This window comes from Arachis duranensis, chromosome 4 (genome assembly GCF_000817695.3).
Source record: "Arachis duranensis cultivar V14167 chromosome 4, aradu.V14167.gnm2.J7QH, whole genome shotgun sequence".
In the NCBI taxonomy this organism is placed as follows: domain Eukaryota; kingdom Viridiplantae; phylum Streptophyta; class Magnoliopsida; order Fabales; family Fabaceae; genus Arachis; species Arachis duranensis.
This window is the reverse complement of record NC_029775.3, coordinates 110,777,143-110,788,939: the sequence shown is the minus strand read 5'-3', so window position 1 is coordinate 110,788,939 and position 11,797 is coordinate 110,777,143.

Sequence of the window (11,797 nt, the reverse complement as noted above, 5' to 3'; positions counted from 1 at the left end):
ACAAATGGTAGTTCCTCATGTACTGCAGTTGAGTTTTTCAGCTAAATACAAATTCACTTTCTCAGTTCTGCTCCCTTAACTATTCTCTCTCTGAATTTTTTTTCTAAAGCCTGGTACCTTTCATGGTATCAGAGCCTGCTAGCTGCGCTGCTTATTCAACAATGGCACAAAAATTCATAGCAACTCCTATATATTGATAAAATTGGATGAGAACAATTTCCTACAATAGAAAGATCAAGCAATATCAACAATAGAAGGAAACGATATGCTGAGTCACGTCACAGAAGAGGAATTCCTCTACAGTTTGTGCAATCGAAAAATGAAACAGATACAACAGTGAATTCAGAGTATCAACAATGGAAGAGGCAAGATGCACTTCTCAAATCTTGGTTGCTGGCTTCGATGAGCAAGTCATTTACTACAAGAATGGTAGGGTGTATGTTTACACATTAGGTGTGAAAAAGACTGGAGGGTCATTTCTCCTCTCAGATCAAGGCTAAGGTGATGCAATTGAAGAACAAGCTCAGCACATTCCAAATCGGAGGATCTGTGACTGAGTACATGTTGATGATTAAAGACACGATTGATGCACTGGCGTCTGTTGGAGAGTTAGTGAAGGAAAGTGATCATGTAAACGCGATCTTGCATGGCCTGTCTGAAGAGTATTCATTACACTACAAGAAAATGAAGCATTTGTAACAAAAAATTTGTATCAAATTTAAAATTGTTACAAATTATGGTTTTTTGGTAACAATAATTAGTTATTGTTACAAAATAAGAATATTTTGTAACAATAAGAAAATTTGTTACAGAACATTTCAATATTTTGTAACAACGTGATTTCTTTTGTTACAAATTATGTTGGCTTTCGTATCAAACTGTTGTTTTGTTGCAAAAATTCAAAATATTTTGTACAAAATATCTATTTGTTTCGAAAGGTCTAAATATTTTGTAACAAAAAATTAATTTGTCACAAAATACAATATTTTTGTAACAAGTTATTAATTTGTCACAAAATTCAAAGATTTTTTTGCAATTAATAAAAAATTTTATTTTAACATATTAAATGTAAGACTTTGAATTTTTAAAAATTAACATAATGAGTTATTTATGATTTATTATATTTATTTAAGATTTTATATTCAAAAATTTATTTTACTAAAAATATTTAAGTTAAATTAATGATAGTTTGACTTTAAAATTATTTTAAAAATGTTGATAATAAAATAATATTTTAAAAATAATTAAACTAACCCTAACGCTAATTTCTCATTTGATTTTACCTAAATTTCTAAATCATTTTTAAACAAACAAATCCTAACCCCTTTAACCTAACCCTAACCGCCTTGCAACCTCCCCCCACACCTCAACACTATTCTCACCTTTTCCCTTCAGCAGCACAACAGACACACACTCTGAAATAGAAAGAAAGGAGAAATGGAAATAAGGAAAGGGATGAGAGCAGAGGGGGATCCAAGAGAGAGGAAGAGAACGTCGGGGGAGGAGCTGTCTGCACCGCCATCACGCGTCACCGCCACTGAGCCTAGTTGCCGTCACCACTGGGGCCGCCGAGCCTCGTCGTCGCCACTGGGGCCACTGAGCCGTCACCGTCACTATTGGGTCGTCATCGCCGTCAGTTCCACCGAGAGGAGAGTTTGCGCGAGAGGGAGGTGACATCGAGAGAGAGAGCTGCGCGAGGAATGGGAGTTCTGTCCAACCGTCGCCGCCACTGTCATGAGTTGGGGGTTGTGCCACTGAAACTCTGTCGCCATCCATGGAGTCGCAGGTGTGCATCGCCATCGAGAGGAAGAGTGCCACGCTGAGAGAGAACCAACTAGAGAGAGGAAGAGGCGTCGCATCTGCTGCGAGCCTGCCATCGTCACCCTCATCGCCACTTGTCACCGCCGCTGTGAGCCTCTTCTCCTGCCATTCAAGGAGCTGTGCTCTGTCGCCGTTTTGCCACCGTTGGAGCCGCCATCTCCTTGGTAAGCTTTAGCCCTGTTCTGATTTTTTCTCATTGTCGGTCAAAATCCTGGTTACTATAAGAGTTGTTGCTAAGATTGTTTGTGCCAGGGATTGTTTATCGTGAGTTGCTCCATCGTACGCCACCGTCGGAGCCATCATTCCGCTGCTACCCCCTTGCTCTAAGCCGTTCCATTGTTGCAACAAGTGTTGTTATTGTGGTTGCTCGATTTAGTCGCACCTCTTTAGTATGGTAAGCTATTCCTTGATTCAGTTTTGAACTTTAGTATGGTAAGCTATTTGATGGATTGCTGCTGGTTGTTGACTTGTTTATTTCATTGTTGCTGTCTTGCTGGTTGTTCTGTTGAATTACTGAAACTGCTTTTGTTTTGTTTTGTTTTGTTCTGTTGAATTACTGAAACTACTTCTGCTTGTGCTGCTCCTCTGCCTCTACTGGTCTAGTTCATTTCGGCCATTCTTCCTCCCCGGTAGTTCTCAGCGTTGTTGTTCCCTAGTTGTTGTGCGTCGCTTGGTTGCTGGTTTCTGGTTTCTGGTTCATCTCGGTTGTTCTTCCTCTACAGCTGTTCTTTTTTCTTGTTTTAATTCGCCTTATATTTTTCCTATAGCAGCTTTTTCATAGTGTTAGAAATAGTTAAAGCATAGCATCCATTGTTGAAAGCAAGCAAAGAATTGGTGGAAGTGCACCCAGCTTAAGAAAAATCTGCGCCTCACTTACCCATGCAAAAAGGAGCCAACGCCAAGTAAGGTTTTCCCTGTCTTTTTGCGAGACTGTGTTTTATTTTTTTTCCACTGTTGGTGAACTGATCATTGGAGACCTGATTTAATTAGCTATCTTTATATGCTTGACAGTTGACTAGTTGCTTCCTCATATATATGAAAGATGATAGTATAGAGGGAATATATGATACTTTGAAGGAGTGTGCTGTCATTAGCAAATCAGCAGGGGGAATTGGTGTTTCTGTTCACAATATCTGTGCCATTGGTAGCTACATACGTGAAAATATTGCAGTACTTATGTTTTATTGGGTAATATTGCAGTACTTATGTTTTATTGGGTAAACTTTCAATTTTTTCATTGTTTTGCTTAGTCATGGTGATTCTTTTAATTATTGAATACCAATGATATTTTTTCTTATAAATGATAATGAGTAATGATTTGGGGTTTGGCTTGAAGCCTGAAACTTAATTGAACTGATTGTATTTGCCCACCTATCTGCAGTGGCTGAAGATGATGCCAAGCAAATTTGCCAGATTTTCCAGTATTCTAAAATAGAGGTATATTCCTCTTCTTATATTCATGAATAGTCAGTTTTGTTCCTTGTTAATATACATGAATCGTCTATGTATGGAAGACTAAACATAGATCTAATCCATTTTCTTATCAAGGCAAGATGGGAGGAACAAATCCAATCTACTCATGACGAAGCCATGTTTGGTGCTTCAGCACTTCCACCTCCTACCAGTACTGACAGTGAGCCTGAAAGGGAGAATGAGAAAGAAGTTGATAAAAAAAGCTGTTGTTACAAGCCTCTTAAGTGAAACGGTAAGTGATTTCACTGCAGACTTATGTGGATAAGCATGATGAGTCATTTAAGTAATTCTTGTATTTGTGTGTGCATTTGTTGTTGAATAATTTTTCACATTAAGTTTTTATTGCTGCTCTATACTTGCTGTTGGATGCTGCTGATTTTTTCCCCTCATTGCTTGCTTATTGAATGATTGTTAAATTCAATGAGAAAGAAAATGCTGCTGAGTTATTGTTGTTTGTGTTGGAATAGATGATGGTTGCTGAACTGAGATTGGTTTTATTGATAAATCTGTTGCTGAAATCATTTAGTTTGACTTGATTGATTTTCTGTTGAATTAATGGTTAAATTGCTATGCCCCTACTGCTTGCAAGTGTAATGGTTATTGACTTCAATGAATAGAATGCTGCCTAAATCCATTACCTTTGTTCATTTTACTGTTTTGGGTGCTGTATGATGGGCCATTGATTGCTGTTCTGCTAAGTACTGCCCTGCTTCTTGCTGGTTGGATTGGTTTTAATTGTTTCCTCATCTTTTCTTGCTGGAATTGGCTTATTTACTTCCTTCCTATGAATTCATTATGATTTTTTGTGTTTTTAACTGTCAAAGAATTCATATGGAATTTGAATTGATTGATTGAAATTGTGAAATAGGCAAATTTACTGTTGAAATGCTACCGAAATTTATTTTAAGTTGTTTTCAATATTCTTCTTTGACTCAATTAATTGATTGAGTTGGTATTTAATTGCTTTTGATTTTCAACTGTTGCTAAGCTCAATTGATTGATTATCCGGCTAAGTGCTTCACTGTTTTGGTTGTTGGAAGCTGGAAGCTTCGGGTTTTTGTTATTCACTATTTGGTTGTTGTCCTATTTGGTTGCTCAATTAAACTACATTGTGTTGTTTGAAAGGGTGCAATTTGTGAATTGGTTGTATTTGTTGGAACCGTAGACGGTGGAAATATCCAAGTTTTAGGGGAGGTTTTGCCAAAATTTTTCTAAATATTTTGGATAAAACTTAGTGAAAAAATTATAATTAGTGTTATATCTTGTTTCTAACTTTTTTGTTTCGGTTTTTCTTATTTACAGGAGTGCTAAAATGGTGACCATATGCTACCTTGAGGGCTCAAGAATGTTTTAATGCATAGAGACACTAATCTATGTTAAAACTTTTATGTTTTGGTTGAACTTTTATGTTAGAACTTTTATGTTTTGGTTGAACTAATCAATGTACTCACTAGCTAATGTTATTTTGTTTCAAGACAATTTTAGCTAAAAAGATATTGTTTGACTTGTGTATGTTTTTGCATATTATATACATGTAAATTTGCTTATTAAAAGCATTAATATATTAGTTAATTTAAAAAATAATTTAGTAAATTATGCATGTAATTTGTAATAAAAAAGTTGTTACAAAATAATTAATTTGCTTTTGTAACTAAAGAAAAAAAATGTTACAAAATCATGTTACATTTTGTAACAAAATTTTTTTATAGGAAAAAAATTGACTGTCATGAAAAATACTTTCAAGATCAAAATTTGTTACCACTTTTGTAACGGCTTCTGGTTTTTTGTATCAGGAAACATTGTTACAAAATATGGTATTGAATTGTAACAGTTTCATTTTTCATTACAAAAATTTTTTGTAATGGGACTTACTGCAATGGATTCTTTTTTTGTTACAAAAAACTTTTGTTTCAAAATTTCGACGTTTTGTAACAATATTTTTTGTTACAAATACGCCTTTTTCTTGTAATGTTAGTGTATACGTCTGTGCTTGCTAGGTCAAAGAGCATAACTGTTGCTGAGCTAGAAGCGTTGCTGCTAGCTCATGAAAGCATGCTTGCAAAATTCAAGAAACCTGAGGCGTTTATGCAAGCAAACTTGGCTCAATTTAGAGACTACAGTCAAAACAGTCAAGGAAGAAGAGGCTTCAGAGGAGGATTCAGAGAAAGAGGAGGCAGAATGTACAAAGAGGTAAAAGTTTTCCTAATGAAGGAAGAATGATGCAAGAATCAGCAAACAATTAAGGAAGGATGATGCAAGAACCAGCAAATAGTGGAAGAGGACAATTTAATAGAGGAGGCAGAATGTGCACTCCAAAAAGCTATGAGTATGACAAACCACAATGTCAGCTGTGTAACAAATTTGGCCACACTGCAAGAACCTATTGGTATAAGTACAGTGAAGACCAATATGGAGAAGAAGATTATGGTGGAAAAGCCTACAATAGTGGCAGTCACAATCAGGACACTCAACCGCAAGCAAATCTTTGCAACATGATGGTTGGCCAGCTACAATTCAGGATTCTAACTGGTATCCTGACTCAGGAGCTACACATCACATGACACATGATGAGAAGAATCTGATAGAGAAGGAAGAATACTGTGGTAATGAGCAAGTAGTAATCGAAAATGGAACAGGTGTACATATGTCCTTTGTTGGAAATTCTTGTTTCAAGACTGGCTTGAGCTCTAGATAATGCACATGAGAAAATTGTTGTGTGTGCCTGAACTTACAAAGAATCTAATGAGTGTGCATCAATTGTGCTATGACAATCAAATTTTCTTTGAATTCTATGATAATAGGTGTTGTATAAAGACTAAAGACATAGAGGAGCTTGTGCTTCAAGGCACTATGGAAAATAGACTCTATAAGTTTCCTAGCATTAGAAACCTGCAAGCACCAGCTGCATATGCTACTTCAGTAAACGATAAGAATAAAGAAGATGGTTTCCTTGTCTGTCATGCTAGATTAGAACATCTTAACCATGCTGTGTTGTTAAAAGTGTTAAAAGCTTGTAAATTGTCTACTGTCCCTGATAGAATAAATTGTTCAGCCTGCTGTGTTGGCAAATCCCACCAACTTTCCTTCCCTTTCTCACAAACTGTATACTCACATCCTTTAGACCTTGTATACTCAAACATTTGAGGTCCTGCTCCCATGTCAAATAGTAATGGAAACTGGTACTTTGTCAATTTCATTGATGCATTTTTAAAATACACTTGGCTTTATCTAATTAAATCTAGAGCTCAATTAAAAACAGTCTTTAATAATTTTCAACAAAAGGTAGAATTGCAATTGAATACTAAACTTAAAATGTTGCAAAGTGACAATGTAGCCGAGTATATCAGCTTGTCAAAGATCCTGCAGGATAAAGGAGTTCAGCATAAATTTTCCTATCCTCATGTGCATCAACAAAATGGCTCAACTGAAAGAAATCATAGGCACGTGGTAGAGATGGGACTTACCCTATTGGCAAGAGCCTCAATGCCAATAAGGTTCTGGGGAGAAGCTTTCTGCACAACAGTCAAGCTAATCAACATTCTTCCAACACCAATCTTAAATGGCATGTCTCCAGCTGAGAAATTGTTTGGCAAGCAACCCTCTGATGAACATCTCAGGGTGTTTGGATGCCTATGTTTTCCTCATCAAAGGCCCTATAACAAGCACAAACTGGACTTTAGATCGTCTCCTTGCACATTCCTTGGATATGGAATTGCTCACAAGGATTACAAAAGTCTCACTCAACAGGAAAATGTCATTACTACTCCAAATGTGGTATTCTTTGAAGATCGGTTTTCATTCAAGCAAGCCATCCAGACTACCAAGACAGCAACAGCCTTATGCCCTCAACACTCAGTTCCAACAATTCCAAGACTCCCAATGCCTACTCAAGATTTTCCTGATAACAATCAATCTCAATCCATTTCACCTCAACATAGTCTCTTAAACAGTCTCTCTTAGTCTACCTCAACTCTAAGTAAACCCCTAAATAATCCACCACAGCAGCCTTTCAGCCCATCAAGCAACCTTCAACAACCTCAACCAATTACCAACCCTACCTCCCTACAAGCACTACACCCTTCAAGTAGCCAACAAGAAATCACAATAGCAGTAGCAACTTCCTCAATTCCAACCCCTATCCCTATCAATGACAATAAAATTGTGCTTCTTCTCATTGATCCTGAACCTAGAAACACTGAACTCACCCAAAATACTCACCCAATGATAACTAAAGACAAGGTTGAAATTGTCAAGCCAAAGCTGTTCTTGGCAAGTGTAGAACCAAGGAGTGTCAAGCAAGCACTCAAACTCCCTGAATGGAAGGCAGTAATAGATGTTGAGTATGAGACACTTCTTAAGAACAACACATGGAATCTGGTTAAGTTCCCACCTAATAGAGATAAAATTGGGAGTAAATGGGTGTTTAGGATTAAATATAATACAGATGGATCACTTCAGAAGCACAAGGCCAGGTTGGTTGCACAGGAATTTGCTCAGAAATTAGCTTTTGATTTTACAGAAACTTATAGTCCAATTGTCAAACCCACCTCCATTAGATTGTTGCTTTTAGTTGCACTATCAAGGTCCTGAACCATAAGGTAGTTAGTTGGATGTAAACAATGCCTTTCTACATGATGATTTAGTTGAGAAAGTTTATATGAGGCAGCCCCAAGGATATGAGTAAGGAGACCCCTCATTAGTATGCAAACTTAACAAAACTTTGTATGGCTTGAAACAGACGCCCAGGGAATGGTACTACAAGCTTGCAAATGGGTTAAAAGAACTAGGATTTGTAGCAATAAAATTAGACATAGCAGTGTTCACTCGTGACACAAATCATCTAAAGACATATGTCCTAGTGTATGTAGATGATATCATTGTAACAGATGAATGTGACAAAACTGTTAAGGAAGTGATAACACAGTTGAATTACAAATTTGCTCTAAAAGACCTAGGTGATCTGTACTACTTCCTTGGGATCCAAGCTACAAAGACTAAGAGTGGAGGCTTAGTGTTTACTTAGCAAAAATACATTGAAGAGGTAATGAAAAAGGCCGGCATGGTGGGATGCACAACCTGTCACATTCTCCTTCTTTCTACAACAAAAATCTCAGCCCTCGGAGGGTCAAGCTTCGATGATCTAAGTCTGTATAGATCTATCATTGAGAGCTTGCAATATCTAACCATCACCAGATCTAAAATCAACTTTTGTGTCAATAAAATTGCCCAATTCGTTCAGTCTTCTCTGGATGCACACTGAAAAATGGTGAAACGTATGCTGAGGTACCTGAATGATACAACATATCATGGTCTACACCTAAAGAGGGACTCTGCAATGAGTACTATTATAAAGATCACTGTTTATAGTGATTCGGATTGGGCTGGTGACTCAGATAATAGAAAATCAACCACAGGATATTATGTGTTTCTTGGCTCAAACCTGATTTTCTGGGCTTCAAAAAAACAGACAGCTGTAGCCAAATCGAGCACTGAGGTCGAATATAGATGTATGGCAGATACAGTGGCAGAGTTAGTGTGGATAAAGAACTTAATGGCTGAGTTAAAACTTGCTATTTTTGAAGCTCCAATACTGTACTGTGACAACTTGAGTGCTGTGTTATTAGCAGCAAATCCCATCCTACATTCCAAGTCAATACATTTCGAAATAGATCTCCACTTTGTTAGAGATGATGTCAACAACAAAGAAGTTCAGATAAGTCATATCCCAGGATCTGTGCAAGTGGCTGATATCTTCACAAAAACAATACCTTCTGAGTCCTTTCTATACTTTCGAACCAGGTTGAACATCTGTGATCGACAAACAATTACAAGTACTTAAGAGCAACACTGAGCTGATTGCCAATACTAGAAGTGATGATGATGTTTCAGCATTCAAAATAGCAAGCAAAAAGAAAAACTTAGAAATGATGTTAGGAGTCATAAGGCAGCAAAAACACAAACAAGCTAACTCAGTTCTGTTTTCATTTCTCAATTCTGTTTCAATCTTTATTGTTTTTAATTAAATAAATCTATTTTCTGTTATAATTAATTAGTGCGAGTCTTTACTGACTCAACAATAATTTTTAGACTTTGTAGAGCGTTAGTTACAGTTAGTTAAACTTAGTATATGAGTCAAATTAGTTAGCTAACTATGCACATATAAATAGTAATTCCTCATATACTATAGTTGAGTTTCTCAACTAAATACAAATTCACACTTTTTCAATTCTACTCCCTTAACTTCTCTCTTTCTAAATTTTTTCTCTAGAGTCTGGTATCTTTTGGGTCATATAAGAGTTCAACGGTATAAGTTATTAATTATAATCAAATTTCAATATATGATTTTTTAATATAGTTCATTGAGAAAAAAAAATGAAATAAGACAAGTAAAAATACGAATAGAAATGATTATCATTTCCAAAACATTTATAAATTATTTTAAATAAATAAAATAAATGCTGAATAATTTTAAAAAAGAAAATATAAGGATGCAAATGGCTAGAAATTTAAAGCTTTTATATATATATATATATAAGAATTGGAGGGCTCAGAGATAGTCACATTGGAACAATTCTTACGAAATTTAAAATTCGGGTTTAGGTCAAATGTATGTACTTGACGATAAGGCTCTACTCAAAACGCAATTTCGTGGTTATGATTATTAAAATAGATGCAAGAAAAGGATTAAAGTGATTTTATTCTTTTTTATTCATAGAAAGAAACGAAAAGAGGGAATATCATCCACTCATATGATGATTATTCATATTGAAGAAAATCTCATGTCCTTTGCTGTTCAAGCTGTGATGTTGATGGTTTGATAAATTAGAAGGGATTAAGAGAGGGAGAGAGATAGGTTCTTCTTATTGTTGGAGAGAATGAAAAATCCCCCTTAGAAAATATTTGTTGAGTTATTACACCTTATATACTATGTACTTTTTTTTATGTACTCTCACTAAAAAATAATTACAATGGTAAACCTATTATTGATAAATAAATAATCTAGGTAACACCCTCCCGCAAGCTAGAATTGTGTAAATCTAACAATCCTAGCTTGGAAACATTGGCAAGAAAAGGACCCGGTGGCAGAGCTTTGGTAAGAAAATCAGCAAGTTGATCCTTGGAACGAACTGGCATAAGATGAATGAGACCAGACAAATGCTTTTCACGAACAATGTGGCAGTCCATTTCAATGTGTTTAGTTCTTTCATGAAAAATGGGATTATTGGCAATGTAAATGGCTGACTGGTTGTCACAGAATAGAGTGATAGACTTTTGAAGCGGCAAGCCAATGAAATCCATTAAGAAAGATAACCAACTAGCTTCACAAGTGGCAATAGCAAGAGACCTATATTCAGCTTCTGCAGAGGACTTGGCAACTGTGGTTTGCTTTTTACTCTTCCAGCTAATGAGCGAGTTCCCAAGCATGAAGCAATAACCGGAAACGGAGCGACGAGTATCGGCACAGGTAGCCCAGTCAGCATCGACAAATCTAGTGAGATGCAGATTAGAAGTAGAGGAGAAGAAGAAACCAGTTGCAGGTCGGCCTTTTAAATATCGGAGTACACGAAAAGCAGCCTGTAGGTGAGAAGTTGTTGCACAGTCCAAAAATTGGCTCAAACGTCCCACAGCATAAGAGATATCGAGTCTAGTATTTGTGAGGTAAAGGAGTCGGCCGATGAGCTGTCTGTAAACAGTGTTGTCTGTTAAAATGGTACCTGATTCCTTTGAAAGTTTCTGACTATAATCAAATGGGGTAGAGAGAGGCTTGCAATCTAGATAACCAAAATCTCTGAGAAGGTCCATGGTGTACTTCCGCTGATAAATGTGAATTCCAGAGTTAGAGCGTGCTACTTCCATTCCCAAGAAGTATTTGAGATCACCAAGATCCTTTATTTTGAATTTGTCATCCAAATCTTGCTTGATGGAATTGATTTCACCAATGTCATTCCCAGTTAAAACCAAGTCATCAACATATACTAGAATGACAGTGAAGCTTTCAGATTGTTTCTTAATGAAGAGTGAATGATCATAAAAAAACTGCTTATAACCAGCATCCACAAGAGTCTGAGTGAGTTTAATGTTCCATTGCCTGCTTGCTTGCTTAAGTCCATATAAAGATTTTTACAATTTACAAACCAAACCTGGTTGTGACACAGCCAAACCGGGTGGTATCTTCATATAAACTTCTTTGTCCAAATCTCCATGAAGGAAGGCAGTGTTGACATCCAGCTGTTTCAAATGCCATTTCTTTGCCGCTGCTAATGCTAACATTACTCGTAGGGTAGTCATTTTGACAACTGGACTAAAAGTATCACCATAATCTACTCCTTGCACTTGAGTGAATCCTTTTGCAACTAGCCTCGCTTTGTGCCTTTCTATGGTGCCATCGGGATTGAATTTTACCCGAAAAACCCATTTGCAACCCACAGCCTTCTTGTCTTTTGGGAGTTCAGTGAGACACCAAGTTCTGTTCTGATCTAGAGCTGTCAATTCATCTTGTATT